Below are 25324 nucleotides of genomic sequence, written 5' to 3'. Positions count from 1 at the left end.
GTAGTTCAGGGCAGCTATCCACAAACCAGTGCGCCTACCAGCACAGTGGAAGCTGGCCCCACCCCTAAAAGGCCATATAGGCGAACTGTGAACGCTAACACTTGCAAAAAGTGTGGCCATTTCCGCACTGCTGCCACTGGACACAGCCAGTACCGTGGAAAGGTGTATTGCCCTCACTCTGAAGCCTTATCGAAAGACAAATGGTTGGAGGACATGAGGAAAAAGATGTAAATAGTTAATATTTGTAAATAACAGTTTTATTGTAAATAGTTTTTTTAAATGTTTGTATTTAACTCTGGGGACTACTGCGTTACTTAATTCCATATGCCCTGTTTTTATCTTGAGTCTGAGTTGATATATTATTGTACCTTTCATGGTCTGTTTAAATTCAAGTTTCTATAATTCTTATTTCTATAAACAAACAAAACTGGTTTACAGCAATGTATGAGTGGGTGTTTTTAATGACAGCAGCAGCACAACAACAACAACATCAATAAGAATAATAATGGTGATTATTATAATGATGAAGTAGATGACAACATTCAATAACAGAAACATGGTATGTGATTTACAAGTTGATATGGGAGGTTGTCTCTGATGTACAGTAGAAGAAATGTCCTAATGAGGGTCAGGAATGGAAAGATCCTCCACTCATGTCATGTGATGAGTCCTGTGGAGTGGGAGGTAGTGCAGGTAGGTGTTATTCCACAAGAAACTATTCTCATAACTACATAATGTGTAGAAAAATAGGAGGAAATTCGTCATCTTATGATGAATGCGCACGCACCTGCGCATTCCCGGAGTCCAGGGTTCGAGTCCCATTCGCGGCATGTCCAAAAACATCAAAAGTGTTATATTTGTGTCTAGGCAGCTAGAAATGCATTTATCTAATAGAAATAGATATAAAACCCCACATTGCTCCTTTCTTTTTCCTTCTTTCCCTTTTTCCTCCCTTTTCTCCTCTTTTCTCTTCTTCCCCTTCCTTCCCCCTTTCTTCCCCTTCCTTCCCCCTTCTTCCCCTTCTTTGACGGACTATTGTTCCCCAGCTTGAACGCAGCGCCTTAGACCACTTTCGGCCCACACTTCCTTGGGAAACAGTTTTTACCGAGCGAAGCAGAGTCATTTGAAAAGTCCCTCTGACGACAATTGGACAATCAAATCGAAAACACACATGGAAGAACATTTGAAACCAAACACATACCCTGTGGGAGGTATGGGGCTTTAATCAAGATCAAAAGACCACAAAACTATCAGCCAAGTTAAAGGGCTTCATGTGTCTATTCTGTCACATTTTCCAACTTCAAAAACCAAAACCAAGTCACTTTGGCAGGAGGTGAGTTCATGCTCAGAGGGCAGGACAAGGAAATGAGGTGAACATGGGAGTTGATAAAGAATTCCTTTAGCAGAGGATGGTTCGATCATCGACCTCTGGGTTATGGGCCCAGCAAGCTTCCGCTGCGCCACTCTGCTCTTATTCATTGCAATAATTTCATATGAACATAGTCTATGGTATCAATAGGTTTTCTTAGCAGTTAAATCAACTGGACTTGGAGGAAGAGATTGGCAAATGTGAAGCAATGTGCCACAATGGGAAGGTTCACATCTTAGCTCTTACCTTCTTTGAAGACCAGACTGGAGAAAAAGAACACTACCTCCTGTATGTCTCATTGGACATTCCATATGCTACAAAGCTCAGCTGGCTTTTGCAGTATTCAACAACAAGTGTTCTTCTTATAGTAGAATAAGCTGCAAGTAATCCACCCCAGTCAACTGACAGTCAATTGGCAGTGGTGGGATTTGAACCCACGCCTCCTGAGAGACTGGAGCCTTAATCCAGCACCTTAGACCACTCGGCCACACTACCACTTGAAACAGCTTTTGCAAACGAGCGGAGGCGTTTGGAGTAGAAAAGTCCCTCTGACTACAATTGGACAATCAAATCGAAAAAACACATGGAAGAACATTCGAAACTTCAAACACATACCCTGTGGGAGTATAGGGCTTTAATCAAGATCAAAAGACCACAAAACTATCAGCCAAGTTAAGGGCTTCAACTCTTGTGTCTATTCTGTCACATTTTCAACTTCAAAAACCAAAGCAAGTCACTTTGGGCAGGAGGTGAGTTCATGCTCAGAGGGCAAGGACAAGGGAGAAATAGAGGTGAACATGGGAGTTGATAAAGAATTCCTTTAGCAGAGGATGGTTTCGATCCATCGACCTCTGGGTTATGGGCCCAGCAGCGCTTCGCTGCGCCACTCTGCTCTTATTCATGCAATTAATTTCCTTTATGAACATAGTCTATGGTATCAATAGGTTTTCTTAGCAGTTAAAATCAACTGGACTTGGAGGAAAGGGTGTAAATGTGAAGCAATGTGCCACAATGGGAAGGATTCACATCTTAGCTCACCTCTTCTTTGAGACCAGACTGGAGAAAAAGAACACTACCTCCTGTATGTCTCATTGGAAATTCCATATGCTACAAAGCTCAGCTGGCTTTTGCAGTATTCAACAACAAGTGTTCTTCTTATAGTAGAATAAGCTGCAAGTAATCCACCCCGGTCAACTGACAGTCAATTGGCAGTGGTGGGATTTGAACCCAGGCCTCCTGAGACTGGGCCAGCAATCCAGCGCCTTAGACCACTCAGCCCACACTACCGCTTGAAACAGTTTTTTACCCAAACGAAGCGGAGGCGTTTAGATGAAAAGTCCACTCTGACTACAATTGGACAATCAAATCGAAAAAACACATGGAAGAACATTCGTAACTTCAAACACATACCCTGTGGGAGTATAGGGCATTAATCAAGATCAAAAGAGCACAAAACTATGAGCCAAGTTATGGGCTTCAACTCTTGTGTCTATTCTGTCACATTTTCAACTTCAAAAACCAAAGCAAGTCACTTTGGGCAGGAGGTGAGTTCATGCTCAGAGGGCAAGGACAAGGGAGAAATAGAGGTGAACATGGGAGTTGATAAAGAATTCCTTTAGCAGAGGATGGTTTCGATCCACCGACTCTGGGTTATGGGCCCAACCACTTCCATCATCCCTCTGCTCTTATTCATTGCAATAATTTCATATGAACATAGTCTATGGTATCAATAAGTTTCTTAGCAGTTAAATCAACTGGACTTGGAGGGAAGAGATTGGCAAATGTGAAGCAATGTGCCACAATGGAAGTTCACATGTAGCTCTTATCTTCTTTGAAGACCAGACTGGAGAAAAGAAAACTACCTGCTGTATGTCTCATTGGACATTCCATATGCTACAAAGCTCAGCTGGCTTTTGCAGTATTCAACAACAAGTGTTCTTCTTATAGTAGAATAAGCTGCAAGTAGCCAACACAGTCAGTGGCAGTGGTGGGATTTGAACACACCTCCTGAGAGACTGGAGCCTTAATCCAGCGCCTTAGACCACTCGGCCACACTTCCCCTTGAAACAGTTTTTTACCCGAGCGAAGCAGAGGTGTTTAGATGAAAAGTCCACTCTGACGACAATTGGACAATCAGTAAACACACGCTTGGAAGAACATTCAAGAAACTTCAAACACATACCCTGTGGGAGCATGAGGCTTTAATCAAGATCAAAGACCACAAAACTATCAGCCAAGTTATGGGCTTCAACTCTTGTGTCTATTCTGTCACATTTTCAACTTCAAAAGGCAAAGCAAGTCACTTTGGGCAGGAGGTGATTCATGCTCAGAGGCAAGGTTAAAGGAGAAATAGAGGTGAACATGGGAGTTGATAAAGAATTCCTTTAGCAGAGGATGGATTTCGATCCATAGACCTCTGGGTTATGGGCCCTTGCCTTCCGCTGCGCCACTCTGCTCTTATTCATTGCAATAATTTCATATAGACATAGTCTGTGGTATCAATAGGTTTTCTTAGCAGTTAAATCAACTGAACTTGGAGGAAGAGATTGGCAAATGTGAAACAATGTGCCACAATGGGAAGGTTCACATCTTAGCTCTTATCTTCTTTGAAGACCAGACTGGAGAAAAGAACACCTGCTGTATGTCTCGTTGGACATTCCATATGCTACAAAGCTCAGCTGGCTTTGCAGTATTCAACAACAAGTGTTCTTCTTATAGTAGAATAAGCTACAAGTAATCACCCAGGTCAACTGACAGTCAATTGGCAGTGGTGGGATTTGAACCCGCCTCCTGAGAGACTGGAGCCTTAATCAGCGCCTTAGACCACTCGGCCCACACTACCGCCAGAGCAGTTTTTACCAGCAGAGCGGAGGCGTTTAGATAGAAAGTCCACTCTGACTACAGTTAGACAATCAAATCGAAAAACACATGGAAGAACATTCGAAACTTCAAACACATACCCTATTGGGAGTATAGGGCTTTAATCAAGATCAAAGACCACCAAAACTATCCCAGCCAAGTTAAGGGCTTCAACTCTTGTGTCTATTCTGTCATTTTCAACTTCAAAAACCAAAGCAAAGTCACTTTTCGGCCAGGAGGTGAGTTCATGCTCAGAGAACGGAACTGCAGGAAGAAAATGAGGTGAACATGGGAGTTGATAAAGAATTCCTTTAGCAGAGGATGGTTTTGATCCATCGACCTCTGGGTTATGGGCCCAGCACGCTTCCGCTGCGCCACTCTGCTCTTATTCATTGCAATAATTTCATATGAACATAGTCTATGGTATCAATAGGTTTTCTTAGCAGTTAAATCAACTGGACTTGGAGGAAGAGATTGGCAAATGTGAAGCAATGTGCCACAATGGGAAGGATTCACATCTTAGCTCTTATCTTCTTTGTAGGGCAGACTGGAGAAAAGAACACTACCTCCTGTATGTCTCATTGTAAATTCCATATGCTACAAAGCTCAGCTGGCTTTTGCAGTATTCAACAACAAGTGTTCTTCTTATAGTGAATAATGATAATCACCCCAGTCAACTGACAGTCAATTGGCAGTGGTGGGATTTGAACCCACGCCTCCTGAGAGACTGGAGCCTTAATCCAGCGCCTTAGACCACTCGGCCACACTACCGCTTGAAACAGTTTTTTACCCAAACGAAGCGGAGGCGTTTAGATGAAAAGTCCACTCTGACTACAATTGGACAATCAAATCGAAAAAACACATGGAAGAACATTCGAAACTTCAAACACATACCCTGTGGGAGTATAGGGCTTTAATCAAGATCAAAAGACCACAAAACTATCAGCCAAGTTAAGGGCTTCATGTGTCTATTCTGTCACATTTTCAACTTCAAAAACCAAAGCAAGTCACTTTCGGCAGGAGGTGAGTTCATGCTCAGAGGGCAAGGACAAGGGAGAAATAGAGGTGAACATGGGAGTTGATAAAGAATTCCTTTAGCAGAGGATGGTTTCGATCCATCGACCTCTGGGTTATGGGCCCAGCACGCTTCCGCTGCGCCACTCTGCTCTTATTCATTGCAATAATTTCATATGAACATAGTCTATGGTATCAATAGGTTTTCTTAGCAGTTAAATCAACTGGACTTGGAGGAAGAGATTGGCAAATGTGAAGCAATGTGCCACAATGGGAAGGTTCACATCTTAGCTCTTATCTTCTTTGAAGACCAGACTGGAGAAAAAGAACACTACCTGCTGTATGTCTCATTGGACATTCCATATGCTACAAAGCTCAGCTGGCTTTTGCAGTATTCAACAACAAGTGTTCTTCTTATAGTAGAATAAGCTGCAAGTAATCCACCCCGGTCAACTGACAGTCAATTGGCAGTGGTGGGATTTGAACCATGCCTCCTGAGAGACTGGAGCCTTAATCCAGCGCCTTAGACCACTTCACGGCCACTACCGCTTGAAACAGTTTTTTACCCAAAGCAAGCGGAGGCGTTTAGATGAAAAGTCCACTCTGACTACAATTGGACAATCAAATCGAAAAAACACATGGAAGAACATTCGAAACTTCAAACACATACCCTGTGGGAGTATAGGGCTTTAATCAAGATCAAAAGACCACAAAACTATCAGCCAAGTTAAGGGCTTCAACTCTTGTGTCTATTCTGTCACATTTTCAACTTCAAAAACCAAAGCAAGTCACTTTCGGCAGGAGGTGAGTTCATGCTCAGAGGGCAAGGGACAAGGGAGAAATAAGTGTTGTAGGAGTTGATAAAGAATTCCTTTAGCAGAGGATGGTTTCGATCCATCGACCTCTGGGTTATGGGCCCAGCACGCTTCCGCTGCGCCACTCTGCTCTTATTCATTGCAATAATTTCATATGAACATAGTCTATGGTATCAATAGGTTTTCTTAGCAGTTAAATCAACTGGACTTGGAGGAAGAGATTGGCAAATGTGAAGCAATGTGCCACAATGGGAAGGTTCACATCTTAGCTCTTACCTTCCTGAAGACAGACTGGAGAAAAAAAACACTACCTGCTGTATGTCTCATTGGACATTCCATATCTTCTAAAGCTCATCTGGCTTTTGCAGTATTCAACAACAAGTGTTCTTCTTATGATAGAATAAGCTCCAAGTAGCCAACACAGTCAACTGACAGTCAATTAGTGGTAGGATTTGAACCCACGCCTCCTAGAGACGAGCCTTGTCCAGCACCTTGAACCACTCAGCCACACACTACTACTTGAAACAGCTTTTACCCAAACGAAGCGGAGGCGTTTAGATGAAAAGTCCACTCTGACTACAATTGGACAATCAAATCGAAAACACATGGAAGAACATTCCCGAAACTTCAAACACATACCCTGTGGGAAGTATAGGAGCTTTAATCAAGATCAAAAGACCACAAAACTATCAGCCAAACCAAGGGCTTCATGTGTCTATTCTACTGTCACATTTCAACTTCAAAAACAAAGCAAGTCACTTTGGGCAGGAGGTGAGTTCATGCTCAGGGAGCAAGGACAAGGGAGAAATAGAGGTGAACATGGGAGTTGATAAAGAATTCCTTTAGCAGAGGATGGTTTCGATCCATCGACCTCTGGGTTATGGGCCCATGCCTTCCCGCTCGCCACTCTGCTCTTATTCATTGCAATAATTTCAATATGAACCCCATAGTCTATGGTATCAATAGAGTTTCTTAGCAGTTAAATCAACTGGACTTGGAGAAGAGATTGGCAAATGTGAAGCAATGTGCCACAATGGAAAGTTCACATCACCCAGCTCTTATACTTCTTTGAAGACCAGACTGGAGAAAAAGAAAACTACCTGCTGTATGTCTCATTGGACATTCCATATGCTACAAAGCTCAGCTGGCTTTGCGGTATTCAACAACAAGTGTTCTTCTTATAGTAGAATAAGCTGCAAGTAGCCAACACAGTCAACTGACAGTCAATTGGCAGTGGTGGGATTTGAACCCACGCCTCCTGAGAGACTGGAGCCTTAATCCAGCGCCTTAGACCCTTCGGCCACACTTCCCCTTGAAACAGTTTTTTACCCGAACGAAGCAGAGGTGTTTAGATGAAAAGTCCACTCTGACGACAATTGGACAATCAAATCGAAAACACACATGGAAAGAGCATTCGGGAAACTTCAAACACATACCCTGTGGATATGGGGCTTTAATCAAGATCAAAAAGACCACAAAACTATCAGCCAAGTTATGAGCTTCAACTCTTATGTCTATTCTGTCACATTTCAACTTCAAAAACCAAAGCAGAGTCACTTTGGGCAGGAGGTGAGTTCATGCTCAGAGGGCAAGGACAAGGGAGAAATAGAGGTCAACATGGAGTTGATAAAGAATTCCTTTGAAGGATGGTTTTGATCCATCGACCTCTGGGTTATGGGCCAGCACGCTTCCGCTGCGCCACTCTGCTCTTATTCATTGCAATAATTTCCCATATGAACATAGTCTGTGGTATCAATAGGTTTTTCTTAGCAGTTAAATCAACTGGACTTGGAGGAAGAGATTGGCAAATGTGACAATGTGCCACAATGGGAAGGAGTTCACATCTTAGCTCTTATCTTCTTTGAAGACAGACTGGAAAAAGAACACTACCTGCTGTATGTCTCATTGGACATTCCATATGCTACAAAACTCAGCTGGCTTTTGCAGTATTCAACAACAAGTGTTCTTCTTATAGTAGAATAAGCTACAAGTAATCCACCCCGGTCAGCTGACAGTCAATTGGCAGTGGTGGGATTTGAACCCGCCTCCTGAGAGACTGGAGCCTTAATCCAGCGCCTTAGACCACTCGGCCACACTACCGCTTGAAACAGTTTTTTACCCAAACGAAGCGGGAGGCGTTTAGATGAAGTCACTCTGACTACAATTGGACAATCAAATCGAAAAAACACATGGAAGAACATTCGAAACTTCAAACACATGCCCTGTGGGAGTATGAGGCTTTAATCAAGATCAAAGACCACAAGGTATCAGCCAAGTTAAGGCTTCAACTCTTGTGTCTATTCTGTACATTTTCAACTTCAAAACCAAAACAAGTCACTTTCGGCAGGAGGTGAGTTCATGCTCAGAGGAGCAAGGACAAAGGGAGAAATAAGTGGTATGGGAGTTGATAAGAGTCCTTTGAAGGATGGTTTCGATCCATCGACCTCTGGGTTATGGGCCAGCAACGCTTCGCTGCGCCACTCTGCTCTTATTCATTGCAATAATTCCTTATGAACACATAGTCTATGGTAGCCAATAGGTTTTCTTAGCAGTTAAATCAACTGGACTTGGAGGAAGAGATTGGCAAATGTGAAGCAATGTGCCACAATGGGAAGGTTCATCTTGGCTCTTATCTTCTTTGAAGACCAGACTGGAGAAAAGAACACTACCTCCTGTATGTCTCATTGTAAATTCCATATGCTACAAAGCTCAGCTGGCTTTGCAGTATTCAACAACAAGTGTTCTTCTTATAGTAGAATAAGCTGCAAGTAATCACAGTCAACTGACAGTCAATTGGCAGTGGTGGGATTTGAACCCACGCCTCCTGAGAGACTGGAGCCTCAATCCAGTGCCTTAGACCACTTTCGGCCACACTACCGCTTGAAACAGTTTTTACCCAAACGAAGCGGAGGCTTTTAGATGAAAAGTCCACTCTGACTACAATTGGACAATCAAATCGAAAAAACACATGGAAGAACATTCGAAACTTCAAACACATACCCTGTGGGAGTATAGGGCTTTAATCAAGATCAAAAGACCACAAAACTATCAGCCAAGTTAAGGGCTTCATGTGTCTATTCTGTCACATTTTCAACTTCAAAAACCAAAGCAAGTCACTTTCGGCAGGAGGTGAGTTCATGCTCAGAGGGCAAGGACAAGGGAGAAATAGAGGTGAACATGGGAGTTGATAAAGAATTCCTTTAGCAGAGGATGGTTTCGATCCATCGACCTCTGGGTTATGGGCCTTGCGCTTCAGCGCCACTCTGCTCTTATTCATTGCAATAATTTCATATGAACATAGTCTATGGTATCAATAGGTTTTCTTAGCAGTTAAATCAACTGGACTTGGAGGAAGAGATTGGCAAATGTGAAGCAATGTGCCACAATGGGAAGGTTCACATCTTAGCTCTTACCTTCTTTGAAGACCAGACTGGAGAAAAAGAACACTACCTCCTGTATGTCTCATTGGACATTCCATATGCTACAAAGCTCAGCTGGCTTTTGCAGTATTCAACAACAAGTGTTCTTCTTATAGTAGAATAAGCTGCACAGTCAACTGACAGTCAATTGGCAGTGGTGGGATTTGAACCCACACACTCTGAGACTGGAGCCTTAATCCAGCGCCTTAGACCACTCGGCCACACTACCGCTTGAGCAGTTTTTACCCAAAACGAAGCGGGCGTTTAGATAGAAAAGTCCCTCTGACCACAATTGGACAATCAAATCGAAAAAACACATGGAAGAACATTGAAACTTCAAACACATACCTGTAGAGTATAGAGCTTTAATCAAGATCAAAAGACCACAAAACTATCAACCAAGTTAAGGAGCTTCAACTCTTGTGTCTATTCTGTCACATTTCCTTCAAAACCAAAGCAAGTCACTTTGGGCAGGTGAGTTCAATACTCAGAGGGCAAGGACAAGGGAGAAATAGAGTGAACATGGAGTTGATAAAGAATTCCTTTAGCAGAGGATGGTTCGATCCATCGACCTCTAGGTTATGGGCCAGCACGCTTCCGCTCGCCACTCTGCTCTTATTCATTGCAATAATTTCATATGAACATAGTCTATGGTATCAATAGGTTTTCTTAACCCAGTTAAATCAACTGGACTTGGAGGAAGAGATTGGCAAATGTGAAGCAATGTGCCACAATGGGAAGGTTCACATCTTAGCTCTTATCTTCTTTGAAGACCAGACTGGAGAAAAAGAACACTACCTCCTGTATGTCTCATTGGACATTCCATATGCTACAAAGCTCAGCTGGCTTTTGCAGTATTCAACAACAAGTGTTCTTCTTATAGTAGAATAAGCTGCAAGTAGCCAACACAGTCAACTGACAGTCAATTGGCAGTGGTGGGATTTGAACCCACGCCTCCTGAGAGACTGGAGCCTTAATCCAGCGCCTTAGACCACTCGGCCACACTACCGCTTGAAACAGTTTTTTACCCAAACGAAGCGGAGGCGTTTAGATGAAAAGTCCACTCTGACTACAATTGGACAATCAAATCGAAAACACACATGGAAGAACATTCGAAACTTCAAACACATACCCTGTGGGAGTATAGGGCTTTAATCAAGATCAAAAGACCACAAAACTATCAGCCAAGTTAAGGGCTTCATGTGTCTATTCTGTCACATTTTCAACTTCAAAAACCAAAGCAAGTCACTTTCGGCAGGAGGTGAGTTCATGCTCAGAGGGCAAGGACAAGGGAGAAATAGAGGTGAACATGGGAGTTGATAAAGAATTCCTTTAGCAGAGGATGGTTTCGATCCATCGACCTCTGGGTTATGGGCCCAGCACGCTTCCGCCTCGCCACTCTGCTCTTATTCATTGCCAATAATTTCATATGAACATAGTCTATGGTATCAATGAGTTTTCTTAGCAGTTAAATCAACTGGACTTGGAGGAAGATTGGCAAATGTGGTAATGTGCCACAATGGGAAAGGTTCACATGTAGCTCTTACCTTCTTTGAAGACCAGACTGGAGAAAGAACACTACCTCCTGTATGTCTCATTGGACATTCCATGTGCTACAAAGCTCAGCTGGCTTTTGCAGTATTCAACAACAAGTGTTCTTCTTATAGTAGAATAAGCTGCAAGTAATCCACCCCGGTCAACTGACAGTCAATTGGCAGTGGTGGGATTTGAACCCACGCCTCCTGAGAGACTGGAGCCTTAATCCAGCGCCTTAGACCACTCGGCCACACTACCGCTTGAAACAGTTTTTTACCCGAACGAAGCAGAGGTGTTTAGATGAAAAGTCCACTCTGACGACAATTGGACAATCAAATCGAAAACACACATGGAAGAACATTCGAAACTTCAAACACATACCCTGTGGGAGTATAGGGCTTTAATCAAGATCAAAAGACCACAAAACTATCAATAGATTAAGAGCTTCAACTCTTAATGTCTATTCTGTCACATTTTCAACTTCAAAAACCAAAGTAAGTCACTTTCGAAGCGGGAGGTGAGTTCATGCTCAGAGGGCAAGGACAAGGGAGAAATGAGGAGTGAACATGGGAGTTGATAAAGAATTGCTTTAGCAGAGGATGGTTTCCGATTCATCGACCGACCTCTGAGTTATGGGCCAGCACGCTTCCTTTGCGCCACTCTGCTCTTATTCATTGCAATAATTTCCTTATGAACATAGTGTATGGTATCAATAGGTTTTCTTAGCAGTTAAATCAACTGGACTTGGAGAAGGGTGTAGTGTGAAGCAATGTGCCACGTGGTTCACATCTTAGCTCTTACCTTCTTTGAAGACCAGACTGGAGAAAAAGAACACTACCTCCTATATGTCTCGTTGGACATTCCCATATGCTACAAGCTCAACTGGCTTTTGCAGTATTCAACAACAAGTGTTCTTCTTATAGTAGGAATAAGCTGCAAGTAGCCAACACAGTCAACTGCCTGTCAGAATTGGCAGTGGTGGGATTTGAACCCACGCTACTCTGAGAGACTGGAGCCTTAATCCAGCGCCTTAGACCACTCGGCCACACTTCCGCTTGAAACAGTTTTTTAGCCGAACGAAGCAGAGGTGTTTAGATGAAAACACCTCTGCATAGTCTATGGTATCAATAGGTTTTCTTAGCACTTAAATCAACTGGACTTGGAGAAGAGATTGGCAAATGTGGCTGTGTGCCACAATGGGAAAGTTCACATCTTAGCTCTTATCTTCTTTGAAGACCAGACTGGAGAAAAAAGAACACTACCTGCTGTATGTCTCATTGGACATTCCATATGCTACAAGCTCAGCTGGCTGCAGTATTCAACAACAAGTGTTCTTCTTACTGTTAGAATGGCTGCAAGTAGCCAACACAGTCAGCAGTGGTGGGATTGAACCCACACCACCTCCTGAGGGCCAGACCAATCCAGCGCCTTAGACCACCCGGCCACACTGCAGCAAAACTGTTTTGACCCAAACGAGACGGAGTCGTTTAGATGAAAAGTCCCTCCTGACTACAATTGGACAATCAAATCGAAAAACACATGGAAGAACATTGAAACTTCAAACACATACCCTTTGGGAGTATAGGGCTTTAATCAAGATCAAAAAGACCACAAAACTATCCAGCCAAAGTTAAGGGCTTCAACTCTTGTGTCTATTCTGTCACATTTTCCTTCCAAAAGCTAAAGCAAGCCACTTCAATAGGAGGTGAGTTCATGCTCGGAGAGGGGGCAAGGACAAGGGAAAATAGGTAAACATGGGGTTGATAAAAAATTCCAGCAGAGAGGAATGGTTTGATCCATCGACCTCTGGGTTATGGGCCAACAGCTTCACTGCACATGCTCTGCTCTTATTCATTGCAATAATTTCATATGAACATAGTCTATGGTATCAATAGGTTTCTTAGCAGTTAAATCAACTGGACTTGGAGGAAGAGATTGGCAAATGTGAAGCAATGTGCCACAATGGGAAGGTTCACATCTTGCTCTTACCTTCTTTGAAGACCAGACTGGAGAAAAGAACACTACCTCCTGTATGTCTCATTGGACATTCCATATGCTACAAAGCTCAGCTGGCTTTTGCAGTATTCAACAAGTGTTCTTCTTATAGTAGAATAAGCTGCAAGTAGCCAACACAGTCAACTGACAGTCAATTGGCAGTGGTGGGATTTGAGCCACGCCTCCCTGAGGGCTAGGCCTAGAATCCCGTGCCGTAGACCACTACAGCCACACTACCTTTATTCTTTTACAAACAGAGCGGAGGCGTTTAGATGAAAAGTCCACTCTGACTACAATTTGACAATCAAATCGAAAAAACACATGGAAGAACATTGAAACTTCAAACACATACCCTGGGAGTATGGGGGCTTTAATCAAGATCAAAAGACCACAAAACTATCAGCTTGATTAGGGCTTCAATACGTGTCTTTTCTGTCACATTTCAACTTCAAAAACCAAAGCAAGTCACTTTCGGCAGGAGAGTGAGTCCATGCTCAGAGGGCAAGGACAAGGGAGAAATAGAGGTGAACATGGGAGTTATTAAGAATTCCTTTAGCAGAGGATGGTTTGATCCATACGACCTCTACAGGTTGTTTATGCCTTCCGCTGCGCCACTCTGCTCACTTATTCATTGCAATATTTCATATGAACACCAGTCTGTGGTATCAATAGGTTTTTCTTAGCAGTTAAATCAACTGGACTTGGAGGAAGAGATTATGATGTGAAGCAATGTGCCAAATGGGGAAGAGTTCACATCTTAATCTATCTTCTTTGAAGACCAGACTGAGAAAACACCACCTCCTGTATGTCTCATTGGACATTCCTTATGCTACAAGCTCAGCTGGCTTTGCAGTATTCAACAACAAGTGTTCTTCTTATAGTAGAATAAGCTGCAAGTAGCCAACACAGTCAACTGGCAGTGGTGATTTGAACCCACACCTCCTGAGAGACTGGAGCCTTGTAATCCAGCGCCTTAGACCACTCAGCCACACTACCGCTTGAAACTGTTTTTGGCCCAAATGACGGAGGCGTTTAGATGAAAAGTCCTCTGACTAGGGTGGACAATCAAATCAAAGAAAAACTACATGGAAGAACATTCGAAACTTCAAACACATACCCTGTGGGAGTATAGGGCTTTAATCAAGATCAAAGACCACAAAACTATCAGCCAAGTTAAGGGCTTCGCTCTTGTGTCTTTTCTGTCATTTTCAACTTCAAAGCCAAAGCAAGTCACTTTGGCAGGAGGTGAGTCCATGCTCAGAAGGGCAAAGGACGAGGAGAAATAGAGGTGAACATGGGAGTTGATAAAGAATTCCTTTAGCAGATGATGGTTTCGATCCATCGACCTCTGGGTTACGGGCCTAGCACGCTTCCGCTGCGCCACTCTGCTCTTATTCATTGCAATAATTTCATATGAACATAGTCTATGGTATCAATAGGTTTTCTTAGCAGTTAAATCAACTGGACTTGGAGGAAGAGATTGGCAAATGTGAAGCAATGTGCCACAATGGGAAGGTTCACATCTCAGCTCTTACCTTCTTTGAAGACCAGACTGGAGAAAAGAACACTATCTGTATGTCTCATTGGACCATATGCACCACAAAGCTCAGCTGGCTTTGCAGTATTCAGCAACAAGTGTTCTTCTTATAGTAGAATAAGGTGCAAAGTAATCCACTCCAGTCGCTGACAGTCAATTGGCAGTGGTGGGATTTGGTTACGCCTCCTGAAGTGAGGCCTTAATCCAGCGCCTTGAACCACTCGGCCACACTACCGCTTGAAGCTGTTTTTGGCCAAACAGAGCGAGCGTTTAGATGAAAAGTCCCTCTGACTACAATTGGACAATCAAATCGAAAAAATAAATGGAAGAACATTCAAACTTTAAACACATAAGCTGTGGGAGTATGGGGCTTTAATCAGATCAAAAGACCACAAAACTATCAGCCAAGTTAAGGGCTTCAACTCTTGTGTCTATTCTGTCACATTTTCAACTTCAAAAACCAAACCGTCACTTTGGGCGGAGGTGAGTTCATGCTCAGAGAACCCAAGGACAAAGGAGAAATAGAGGTGAACATGGGAGTTGATAAAGAATTCCTTTAGCAGAGGATGGTTTCGATCCATCGACCTCTGGGTTATGGAGCCCAGCAAGCTCAACTGCGCGCCACTCTGCTCTTATTCATTGCAATAATTTCCTTATGAACATAGTCTATGAGTATCAATAGGTTTTCTTAGCAGTTAAATCAACTGGACTTGGAGGAGGAAGAGATTAGCAAATGTGAAGCAATGTGCCACAATGGGAAGGATTCATGTAGCTCTTACCTTCTTTGAAGACCAGACTGGAGAAAAGAACACTACCTCCCTGCTTGTATCTCGTTGGACATTCCATATGCTACAAGCTCAGCTGGCTTTTGCAGTATTCAACAAGTGTTCTTCTGTGTTGAATAAGCTGCAAAGTATCAACACAGTCAACTGACAGTCAATTGGCAGTGGTGGGATTCAGGCACGCCTCCTGAGAGACTGGAGTATAAATCAGTGCCGTAGACCACTGGCCACACTACCCTTTAAACTGTTTTTACCCAAGCGAAGCGGAGCGTTTAAGATGAAAAGTCCTCTGACTACAATTGGACAATCAAATCGAAAAAACACATGAAGAACATTAGAAACTTCAAACACATACCCTGTGGGAAGTATAGGGCTTTAATCAAGATCAAAGACCCACAAACTATCAACCAAGTTAAGGGCTTCAACTCTTGTGTCTTTTCTGTCACATTTTCCAACTTCAAAAACAAAGCAAGTCATTTTCGGCAGGAGGTGAGTCCATGCTCAGAGGGCAGGACAAGGGAGAAATAAGAGGTGAACATGGGAGTTGATAAAGTGCCCCAGCAGAGGATGGTTTGATCCATTGACCTCTGGGTTATGGGCCAGCACGCTTCCGCTGCGCCACTCTGCTCTTATTCATTGCAATAATTTCATATGAACATAGTCTATGGTATCAATAGGTTTTCTTAGCAGCAGTTAAATCAACTGGACTTGGAGGAAGAGATTGGCAAATGTGAAGCAATGTGCCACAATGGGAAGGTTCACATCTTGGCTCTTGCAGCCCCAACAGAGGAACTCCAGACTGGAGAAAAAAGAACACTACCTCCTGTATGTCTCGTTGGACATTCCATATGCTACAAAGCTCAGCTGGCTTTGCAGTATTCAACAAGTGTTCTTCTTATAGTAGAATAAGCTGCAAAAGTATCCAACACAGTCAACGGCAGTCGGTGGCAGTGGTGGGATTTGAGCCATACCTCCCTGAGACTGGAGCCTAAATCCAGTGCCGTAGACTACTGGTGCCACTACCGCTTTAAACTGTTTTTACCCAAACGAAGCGGAGGCGTTTAGATGAAAAGTCCACTCTGACTACAATTGGACAATCAAATTGAAAAACACATGGAAGAACATTCCAAACTTCAAACACATACCCTGTTAAGTATGGGGGCTTTAATCAAGATCAAAAGACCACAAAACTATCAGCCAAGTTAAGAGGCTTCAACTCTTGTGTCTTTTCTGTCACATTTCAACCCTTCAAAACCAAAGCAAGTCACTTTCGGCGGGAGGTGAGTCCATGCTCGAGGAGCAAGGACAAAGGGAGAAATAGAGGTGAACATGAGGAGTTGATAAGAGATTCACTAGCAGAGGATGGTTTCGATCCATCGACCTCTGGGTTATGGGCCCAGCATGCTTCCGCTGCGCCACTCCTCTTATTCATTGCAATAATTTCATATGAACATAGTCTATGGTATCAATAGGTTTTTCTTAGCAGTTAGAAATCAACTGGACTTGGAGAAGAGATTATGGAAATGTGAAGCAATGTGCCAAAATGGGAAGGTTCACATCTTAGCTCTTATCTTCTTTGAAGACCAGACTGGAGAAAGAACACTACCTCCTTATGTCTCATTGGACATTCCATATACTACAAAGCTCAGCTGGCTTTTGCAGTATTCAACAACAAGTGTTCTTCTTATAGTAGAATAAGGTGCAAGTAATCCTCTAGTCAGCTGACAGTCGATTGGCAGTGGTGGGTTTGAACCCACGCCTCCTGAGAGGCTGGGCCTTAATCCGCGCCTTAGACCACTCGGCCACTACCGCTTGAAACTGTTTTTGACCCAAACGAGCGGGCGTTTAGATGAAAATCCCTCTGACTACAGACTTGGACAATCCAAATCGAAAAAACAAATGGAAGAACATTCGAAACTTCAAACACATACCCTGTGGGAGTATAGGGCTTTAATCAAGATCAAGGAACCACAAACTATCAGCAAGTTAAGACTTCAACTCTTGTCATCTATTCTGTCACATTTTCAACTTCAAAAACAAAGCAAGTCACTTTGGGCAGGAGGTGAGTTCATGCTCAGAGGAGCAGGGACAAGGGAGAAATGAGGAGGTGAACATGGGAGTTGATAAAAAATTCCTTTAGCAGAGGATGGTTTCGATCCGCCGACCTCTGGGTTATGGGCCCAGCACGCTTCACTCTTTTGTCTCTGCTCTTATTCATTGCAATAATTTCATACTAGACATAGTCTATGGTATCAATAGGTTTTCTTGTGATTAAATCAACTGGACTTGGAAGATTGGCAAATGTGAAGCAATGTGCCACAATGGGAAGAGTTCACATCTTAGCTCTCCCTTCTTTGAAGACAGACTGGAAAAAGAACACTACCTCCTGTATGTCTTGTTGGACATTCCATATGCTACAAGCTCAGCTGGCTTTTGCAGTATTGTGATGTTCTTCTTATAGTAGAATAAGCTGCAAGTAGCCAACACAGTCAACTGACAGTCAATTGGCAGTGGTGGGATTTGGGCCACGCCTCTGAGAGACTGGAGTCTAAATCCAAGCACCTTAGACCCTCAGCCACACCTACCGCCAAACAGCTTTTACCCAAACGGCGGAGCGCGTTTAGATAGAAAAGTCCCTCTGACTACAATTCAGACGTCAATCGAAAAAAACACATGGAAGAACATTCGAAACTTCAAACACATACCCTGTAGGAGTATGAACTAATCAAGATCAAAAGACCACAATATCAATGATTAAGGGCTTCAACTCTTGTGTCTATTCTGTCACATTTTAACTTCAAAAACCAAAGCAAGTCACTTTCGGCAGGAGGTGAGTTCATGCTCAGAGGAGAAGGACAAGGGAGAAATAGAGGTGAACATGGGAGTTGATAAAGAATTCCTTTAGCAGAGGATGGTTTCGATCCATCGACCTCTGGGTTATGGGCCCAGCACGCTTCCGCTGCGCCACTCTGCTCTTATTCATTGCAATAATTTCATATGAACATAGTCTATGGTATCAATAGGTTTTCTTAGCAGTTAAATCAACTGGACTTGGAGGAAGAGATTGGCAAATGTGAAGCAATGTGCCACAATGGGAAGGTTCACATCTTAGCTCTTACCTTCTTTGAAGACCAGACTGGAGAAAAAGAACACTACCTCCTGTATGTCTCATTGGAAATTCCATATGCTACAAAGCTCAGCTGGCTTTGCAGTATTCAACAACAAGTGTTCTTCTTATAGTAGAATAAGCTGCAAGTAATCCACGGTCAACTGACAGTCAATTGGCAGTGAGTAGGTTGAACCACGCGCCCTCGTGAGAGACTGGAGCATAATCCAGCGCCTTAGACCCTTTCAGCCACACTACCGCTTGAAACAGTTTTACCCAAACGAAGCCAGGCGTTTAGATGAAAAGTCACTCACAGCTACAATTGGACAATCAAATCAAAAACACATGGAAGAACATTGAAACTTCAAACACATACCTGTGGGTAACAGGGCTTTAATCAAGATCAAAGGAACCACAAACTATCAGCCAAGTTATGGGCTTCAACTCTTGTGTCTATTCTGTCACATTTTCAGCAAAAGAACCAAAGCAAGTCACTTTGGGCAGGAGGTGATTCATGCTCAGAGGAGCAAGGACAAAGGGAGAAATAGAGTGAACATGGGAATTGATAAGAGTTGCTAGCAGAGGATGGTTTGATCCATCGACCTCTGGGTTATGGGCCCAGCAACGCTTCGCTGCGCCACTCTGCTCTTATTCATTGCAATAATTTCATATGAACATAGTCTATGGTATCCAATAGGTTTTCTTAGCAGTTAAATCAACTGGACTTGGAGGAAGAGATTGGCAAATGTGAAGCAATGTGCCACAATGGGAAGGTTCACATCTTAGCTCTTACCTTCTTTGAAGACCAGACTGGAGAAAAAGAACACTACCTCCTGTATGTCTCATTGGAAATTCCATATGCTACAAAGCTCAGCTGGCTTTTGCAGTATTCAACAACAAGTGTTCTTCTTATAGTAGAATAAGCTGCAAGTAATCCACCCCGGTCAACTGACAGTCAATTGGCAGTGGTGGGATTTGAACCCACGCCTCCTGAGAGACTGGAGCCTTAATCCAGCGCCTTAGACCACTCGGCCACACTACCGCTTGAAACTGTTTTTGACCCAAACGAAGCGGAGGCGTTTAGATGAAAAGTCCACTCTGACTACAATTGGACAATCAAATCGAAAAAACACATGGAAGAACATTCGAAACTTCAAACACATACCCTGTGGGAGTATAGGGCTTTAATCAAGATCAAAAGACCACAAAACTATCAGCCAAGTTAAGGGCTTCAACTCTTGTGTCTATTCTGTCACATTTTCAACTTCAAAAACCAAAGCAAGTCACTTTGGGCAGGAGGTGAGTTCATGCTCAGAGGGGCAAGGACAAGGGAAATGAGGTGAACATGGGAGTTGATAAAAAATTCCTTTAGCAGAGGATGGTTTCGATCCATCGACCTCTGGGTTATGGAGCCAGCACGCTTCCCGCTGAGCCACTCTGCTCTTATTCATTCCAATAATTTCATATGAACATAGTCTATGGTATCAATACGTTTTCTTGTAGTTAAATCAACTGGACTTGGGAGGAAAGAGATTGGCAAATGTGAAGCAATGTGCCACAATGGGAAGGTTCATCTTAGCTCTTGTCTTCTTTTGAAGACCAGACTGGAGAAAAGAAAACTACCTGCTGTATGTCTCATTGGACATTCCATATGCTACAAAGCTCAGCTGGCTTTTGCAGTATTCAACAACAAATGTTCTTCTTATAGTAGAATAAGCTGCAAGTAATCCCACCCCGGTCAACTGACAGTCAATTGGCAGTGGTGGGATTTGAACCCACGCCTCGTAATTAGACCTTAATCCAGCGCCTTAGAGCGACTGAGCCCACTACCGCTTGAAACGGTTTAAGCGAGGCGGAGCGTTTAGATGAAAGTCCACTCTGACTACAATTGGACAATCAAATCAAAACACACATGGAAAGAACAGTGAAACACAAACACATACCCTGTAGAGTATGGGCTTTAATCAAGATCAAAGACCACAAAACTATCCAGCCAAGTTAAAGGGGCTTCATGTGTCTATTCTGTCACATTTCAACTTCAAAAACCAAAGCAAGTCACTTTAGGCCAGGAGGTGAGTTCAAGTGCTCAGAGGGCAAGGACAAAGGGAGAAATAGAGGTGAACATAGAGGTTGATAAGAATTCCTTTAGCAGAGGATGGTTTCGATCCATGAAACCTCTGGGTTATGGGCCAGCCGCTTCCGCCTGCGCCACTCTGCTCTTATTCATTGCAATAATTTCATATGAACATAGTCTATGGTATCAATAGGTTTTCTTAGCAGTTAAATCAACTGGACTTGGAGGAAGAGATTGGCAAATGTGAAGCAATGTGCCACAATGGGAAGGTTCACATCTTAGCTCTTATCTTCTTTGAAGACCAGACTGGAAAAAAACACTACCTGCTGTATGTCTCATTGGACATTCCATATGCTACAAAGCTCATCTGGCTTTGCAGTATTCAACAACAAGTGTTCTTCTTATAGTAGAATAAGCTCCAAGTAGCCAACACAGTCAAATGACAGTCAATTGGCAGTGGTGGATTTGAACCACGCCTCCTGAGAGACTATGGAGGCCTTAATCCAGCACCTTAGACCACTTTCGGCCACACACCACTTAGAGCAGCTTTTTACCCAAGCAGGCAGGCGTTTAGATGAAAAGTCCCTCTGACTACAATTGGACAATCAAATCGAAAACACACATGACATTGAAACTTCAAACACATACCCTGTGGGAGTATGAGGGCTTTAATCAAGATCAAAAGACCCACAAAACTATCAATAAAGTTAAAACTGTGTGTCTATTCTGTCACATTTTCAACTTCAAAATAAAGCAAGTCACTTTCGGCAGGAGGTGAGTTCATGCTCAGAGGAGCAAGGACAAGGGAGAAATGAGGTGAACATGGGAGTTGATGAAATTCCTTTAGCAGAGGATGGTTCACGATCCATCGACCTCTGGGTTATGGAGCCCAGCACGCTTCGCTGCGCCACTCTGCTCTTATTCATTGCAATAATTTCCTTATAGACATAGTCCATGGTATCAATAGGTTTTCTTAGCAGTTAAATCAACTGGACTTGGAGGAAAGGGTGGCAAATGTGAAACAATGTGCCACAATGAAGGTTCATCTTAGCTCTTACCTTCTTTGAAGACCAGACTGAAAGAACACTACCTCTGTATGTCTCGTTGGACATTCCATATGCTACAAAGCTCAGCTGGCTTTTGCAGTATTCAACAAGTGTTCTTCTTATAGTAGAATAAGCTGCAAGTAGCCAACACAGTCAACTGACAGTCAATTGGCAGTGGTGGGATTTGAGCCACGCCTCCTGAGAGACTGGGCCTAAATCCCGTGCCGTGGGCTCTTTCGGCCACTGCCGCTTTAAACTGTTTTTACCCAAGCAGAGCGGAGCGTTTAGATGAAAAGTCCCTCTGACTACAATTGGACAATCAAATTGAAAAAACACATGGAAGAACATTCAGAACTTCAAACACATACCCTGTGGGAGTATGGGGCTTTAATCAAGATCAAAGACCACAAAACTATCAGCCAAGTTAAGGAGCTTCAACTCTTGTGTCTTTTCTGTCACATTCCAACTTCAAAACCAAAGCAAGTCACTTTCGGCAGGAGGTGAGTCCATGCTCAGAGGCAAGGACAAGGAGAAATAGAGTGAACATGGGAGTTGATAAAGAATTCCTTTAGCAGGATGGTTTCGATCCATCGACCTCTGGGTTATGGGCCCAACCTGCCCTTCCGCCTGCGCCACTCTGCTCTTATTCATTACAATAATTTCCTTATGAACATAGTCTATGTTATCAATAGGTTTCTTAGCAGTTAAATCAACCTGGACTTGGAGGAAGAGATTGGCAAATGTGAAGCAATGTGCCAAATGGGAAGGTTCACATCTTGCTCTTGTATCTTGAATTCAGACTGGAGAAAAAGAACACTACCTCCTGTATGTCTCATTGGAAATTCCATATGCTACAAAGCTCAGCTGGCTTTTGCAGTATTCAACAACAAGTGTTCTTCTTATAGTAGAATAAGCTGCAAGTAGCCAACACAGTCAACTGGCAGTGGTGGGATTTGAACCCACACCTCCTGAGAGACTGGAGCCTTAATCCAGCGCCGTAGACCACTCGGCCACACTACCGCTTTAAACTGTTTTTTACCCAAACGAAGCGGAGGTGTTTAGATGAAAAGTCCACTCTGACTACAATTGGACAATCAAATCGAAAAACACATGGAAGAACATTAGAAACTTCAAACACATACCCTGTGAGTGTAGGGCTTAATCAAGATCAAAGACCACAAAACTATCAGCCAAGTTAAGGGCTTCAACTCTTGTGTCTTTTCTGTCACATTTTCAACTTCAAAAACCAAAGCAAGTCACTTTAGAAGCGGGGAGGTGAGTCCACTCCAGAGGGCAAGGACAAAGGGAGAAATAGAGGTGAACATGGGAGTTGATAAAGAATTCCTTTAGCAGATGATGGTTTCGATCCATCGACCTCTGGGTTATGGGCCCAGCACGTCGCTAAGCCACTCTGCTCTTATTCATTGCGTAATTTCATATGAACATAGTCTATGGTATCAATAGGTTTTCTTAGCAGTTAAATCAACTGGACTTGGAGGAAGAGATTGGCAAATGTGAAGCAATGTGCCAAAATGGGAAGGTTTAACGTCTTAGCTCTTACCTTCTTTGATGACCAGACTGGAGAAAAAGAACACTACCTCCTGTATGTCTCATTGGACATTCCATATGCTACAAAGCTGAGCTGGTTTTTGCAGTATTCAACAACAAGTGTTCTTCTTATTGTAGAATAAGATGCACAGTCAACTGACAGTCAATTGGCAGTGGTGGGATTTGAACCCACGCCTCCTGAGAGACTGGAGCCTTAATCCAGCGCCTTAGACCACTCGGCCACACTACCGCTTGAAACTGTTTTTGACCCAAACGAAGCGGAGGCGTTTAGATGAAAAGTCCACTCTGACGACAATTGGACAATCAAATCGAAAAAACACATGGAAGAACATTCGAAACTTCAAACACATGCGCTGTGGGATTATAGGGCTTTAATCAAGATCAAAGACCACAAACTATAAGCCCAAGTTAAGGGCTTCAACTCTTGTAATCTATTCTGCTCCACATTTTCAACTTCAAAAACCAAGCAAGTCACTTTGGGCAGGAGGTGTTCATGCTCAGAGAGGCAAGGACAAAGGGAGAAATAGAGGTGAACATAGGAGTTGATAAAGAATTCCTTTAGCAGAGGATGGTTTTCGATCCATGACCTCTGGGTTATGGGCCCAGCACGCTTCCGCTGCGCCACTCCACGCTACTATTCATTGCAATAATTTCATATGAACTATAGTCTATGGTATCAATGAGTTTTCTTAGCAGTTAAATCAACTGGACTTGGAGGAAGAGATTGGCAAATGTGAGCAATGTGCCACAATGGGAAGAGTTCACATCTTAGCTCTTACCTTCTTTGAAGACCAGACTGGAGAAAAAGAACACTACCTCCTGTATGTCTCGTTGGACATTTCCATATGCTACAAAGCTCAGCTGGCTTTGCAGTGTTCAACTAAGTGTTCTTCTTATAGTAGAATAAGCTGCAAGCCAGCCTTGCAGTCAACTGACAGTCAATTGGCAGTGGTGATTTGAGCCCACGCCTCTGAGAGACTGAGTCTAAATCCAGTGCCGTGAACCACTCGGCCACACTACCGCTTTAAACTGTTTTTTACCCAAACGAGAAGCGGAGCGTTTAAGATGAAAAGTCCACTCTGACTACAATTGGACAATCAAATCGAAAAAACACATGGAAGAACATTGAAGCAAACACATACCCTGTGGGTATAGGGCTTTAATCAAGATCAAAAGACCACAAACTATCAACCAGATTAAGGGCTTCAACTCTTGTGTCTTTTCTGTCACATTTTCCTTCAAAACCAAAGCAAGTCATTTCGGCAGGAGGTGAGTCCATGCTCAGAGGCAAGGACAAGGGAGAAATAGGGGTGAACATGGGAGTTGATAAAGAATTCCTTTAGCAGAGGATGGTTTCGATCCATCGACCTCTGGGTTATGGGCCCAGCACGCTTCCGCTGCGCCACTCTGCTCTTATTCATTGCAATAATTTCATATGAACATAGTCTATGGTATCAATAGGTTTTCTTAGCAGTTAAATCAACTGGACTTGGAGGAAGAGATTGGCAAATGTGAAGCAATGTGCCACAATGGGAAGGTTCACATCTTAGCTCTTACCTTCTTTGAAGACCAGACTGGAGAAAAAGAACACTACCTCCTGTATGTCTCATTGGACATTCCATATGCTACAAAGCTCAGCTGGCTTTTGCAGTATTCAACAACAAGTGTTCTTCTTATAGTAGAATAAGCTGCAAGTAGCCAACACAGTCAACTGACAGTCAATTGGCAGTGGTGGGATTTGAGCCCACGCCTCCTGAGAGACTGGAGCCTAAATCCAGTGCCGTAGACCACTCGGCCACTACCGCTTTAAACTGTTTTTACCCAATGAAGCCCGGGCGTTTAGATGAAAAGTCCTCTGACTACAATTGGACAATCAAATTGAAAGAAACACATGGAAGAACATTCAAACTTCAAACATACCCTGTGGGAAGTATGGAGCTTTAATCAAGATCAAAAGACCACAAAACTATCAATAATTAGAGCTTCAACTCTTGCTGTCTTTTCTGTCACATTCAGCTTCAAGAAACCAAAGCAAGTCACTTTCGGCAGGAGGGTGAGTCCATGCTCAAGAGGAGCAAGGACAAGGGAGAAAATAGAAGTGAACATGGGAGTTGATAAAATTCCTTTAGCAGAGGATGGTTTCGATCCGCCGACCTCTGGGTTATGGGCCCAGCATGCTTCATCTGCGCCCTCTGCTCTTATT

General features: G+C 43.2%; 17 non-coding genes across 17 annotated transcripts; all 17 read right to left on the bottom strand.

Moving 5' to 3' along the window:
• Positions 1–1782: 1782 nt before the first annotated feature.
• On the bottom strand, positions 1783–1864 carry trnal-aag. Its single transcript has one exon. It is a non-coding gene; the product is annotated as a tRNA-Leu (tRNA).
• A 2676-nt stretch (positions 1865–4540) lies between these two features.
• Positions 4541–4612, bottom strand: trnam-cau. Its single transcript has one exon. It is a non-coding gene; the product is annotated as a tRNA-Met (tRNA).
• A 305-nt stretch (positions 4613–4917) lies between these two features.
• Positions 4918–4999, bottom strand: trnal-aag. The gene has a single exon. It is a non-coding gene; the product is annotated as a tRNA-Leu (tRNA).
• Positions 5000–5323: 324 nt separating this feature from the next.
• trnam-cau lies at positions 5324–5395 on the bottom strand. Its single transcript has one exon. It is a non-coding gene; the product is annotated as a tRNA-Met (tRNA).
• A 721-nt stretch (positions 5396–6116) lies between these two features.
• trnam-cau lies at positions 6117–6188 on the bottom strand. The gene has a single exon. It is a non-coding gene; the product is annotated as a tRNA-Met (tRNA).
• Positions 6189–7285: 1097 nt separating this feature from the next.
• On the bottom strand, positions 7286–7367 carry trnal-aag. Its single transcript has one exon. It is a non-coding gene; the product is annotated as a tRNA-Leu (tRNA).
• Positions 7368–8077: 710 nt separating this feature from the next.
• On the bottom strand, positions 8078–8157 carry trnal-aag. The gene has a single exon. It is a non-coding gene; the product is annotated as a tRNA-Leu (tRNA).
• A 694-nt stretch (positions 8158–8851) lies between these two features.
• Positions 8852–8935, bottom strand: trnal-gag. Its single transcript has one exon. It is a non-coding gene; the product is annotated as a tRNA-Leu (tRNA).
• Positions 8936–9625: 690 nt separating this feature from the next.
• Positions 9626–9705, bottom strand: trnal-aag. Its single transcript has one exon. It is a non-coding gene; the product is annotated as a tRNA-Leu (tRNA).
• Positions 9706–10403: 698 nt separating this feature from the next.
• Positions 10404–10485, bottom strand: trnal-aag. Its single transcript has one exon. It is a non-coding gene; the product is annotated as a tRNA-Leu (tRNA).
• A 703-nt stretch (positions 10486–11188) lies between these two features.
• On the bottom strand, positions 11189–11270 carry trnal-aag. Its single transcript has one exon. It is a non-coding gene; the product is annotated as a tRNA-Leu (tRNA).
• Positions 11271–11982: 712 nt separating this feature from the next.
• On the bottom strand, positions 11983–12065 carry trnal-aag. Its single transcript has one exon. It is a non-coding gene; the product is annotated as a tRNA-Leu (tRNA).
• A 6163-nt stretch (positions 12066–18228) lies between these two features.
• Positions 18229–18300, bottom strand: trnam-cau. Its single transcript has one exon. It is a non-coding gene; the product is annotated as a tRNA-Met (tRNA).
• Positions 18301–19392: 1092 nt separating this feature from the next.
• trnal-aag lies at positions 19393–19474 on the bottom strand. Its single transcript has one exon. It is a non-coding gene; the product is annotated as a tRNA-Leu (tRNA).
• Positions 19475–22490: 3016 nt separating this feature from the next.
• On the bottom strand, positions 22491–22572 carry trnal-aag. Its single transcript has one exon. It is a non-coding gene; the product is annotated as a tRNA-Leu (tRNA).
• Positions 22573–23268: 696 nt separating this feature from the next.
• trnal-aag lies at positions 23269–23350 on the bottom strand. Its single transcript has one exon. It is a non-coding gene; the product is annotated as a tRNA-Leu (tRNA).
• A 1111-nt stretch (positions 23351–24461) lies between these two features.
• trnam-cau lies at positions 24462–24533 on the bottom strand. The gene has a single exon. It is a non-coding gene; the product is annotated as a tRNA-Met (tRNA).
• Positions 24534–25324: the final 791 nt, after the last annotated feature.

This window comes from Hippoglossus stenolepis, chromosome 7 (assembly GCF_022539355.2).
Source record: "Hippoglossus stenolepis isolate QCI-W04-F060 chromosome 7, HSTE1.2, whole genome shotgun sequence".
In the NCBI taxonomy this organism is placed as follows: domain Eukaryota; kingdom Metazoa; phylum Chordata; class Actinopteri; order Pleuronectiformes; family Pleuronectidae; genus Hippoglossus; species Hippoglossus stenolepis.
This window is presented reverse-complemented; position numbering and strand designations above follow the sequence as displayed.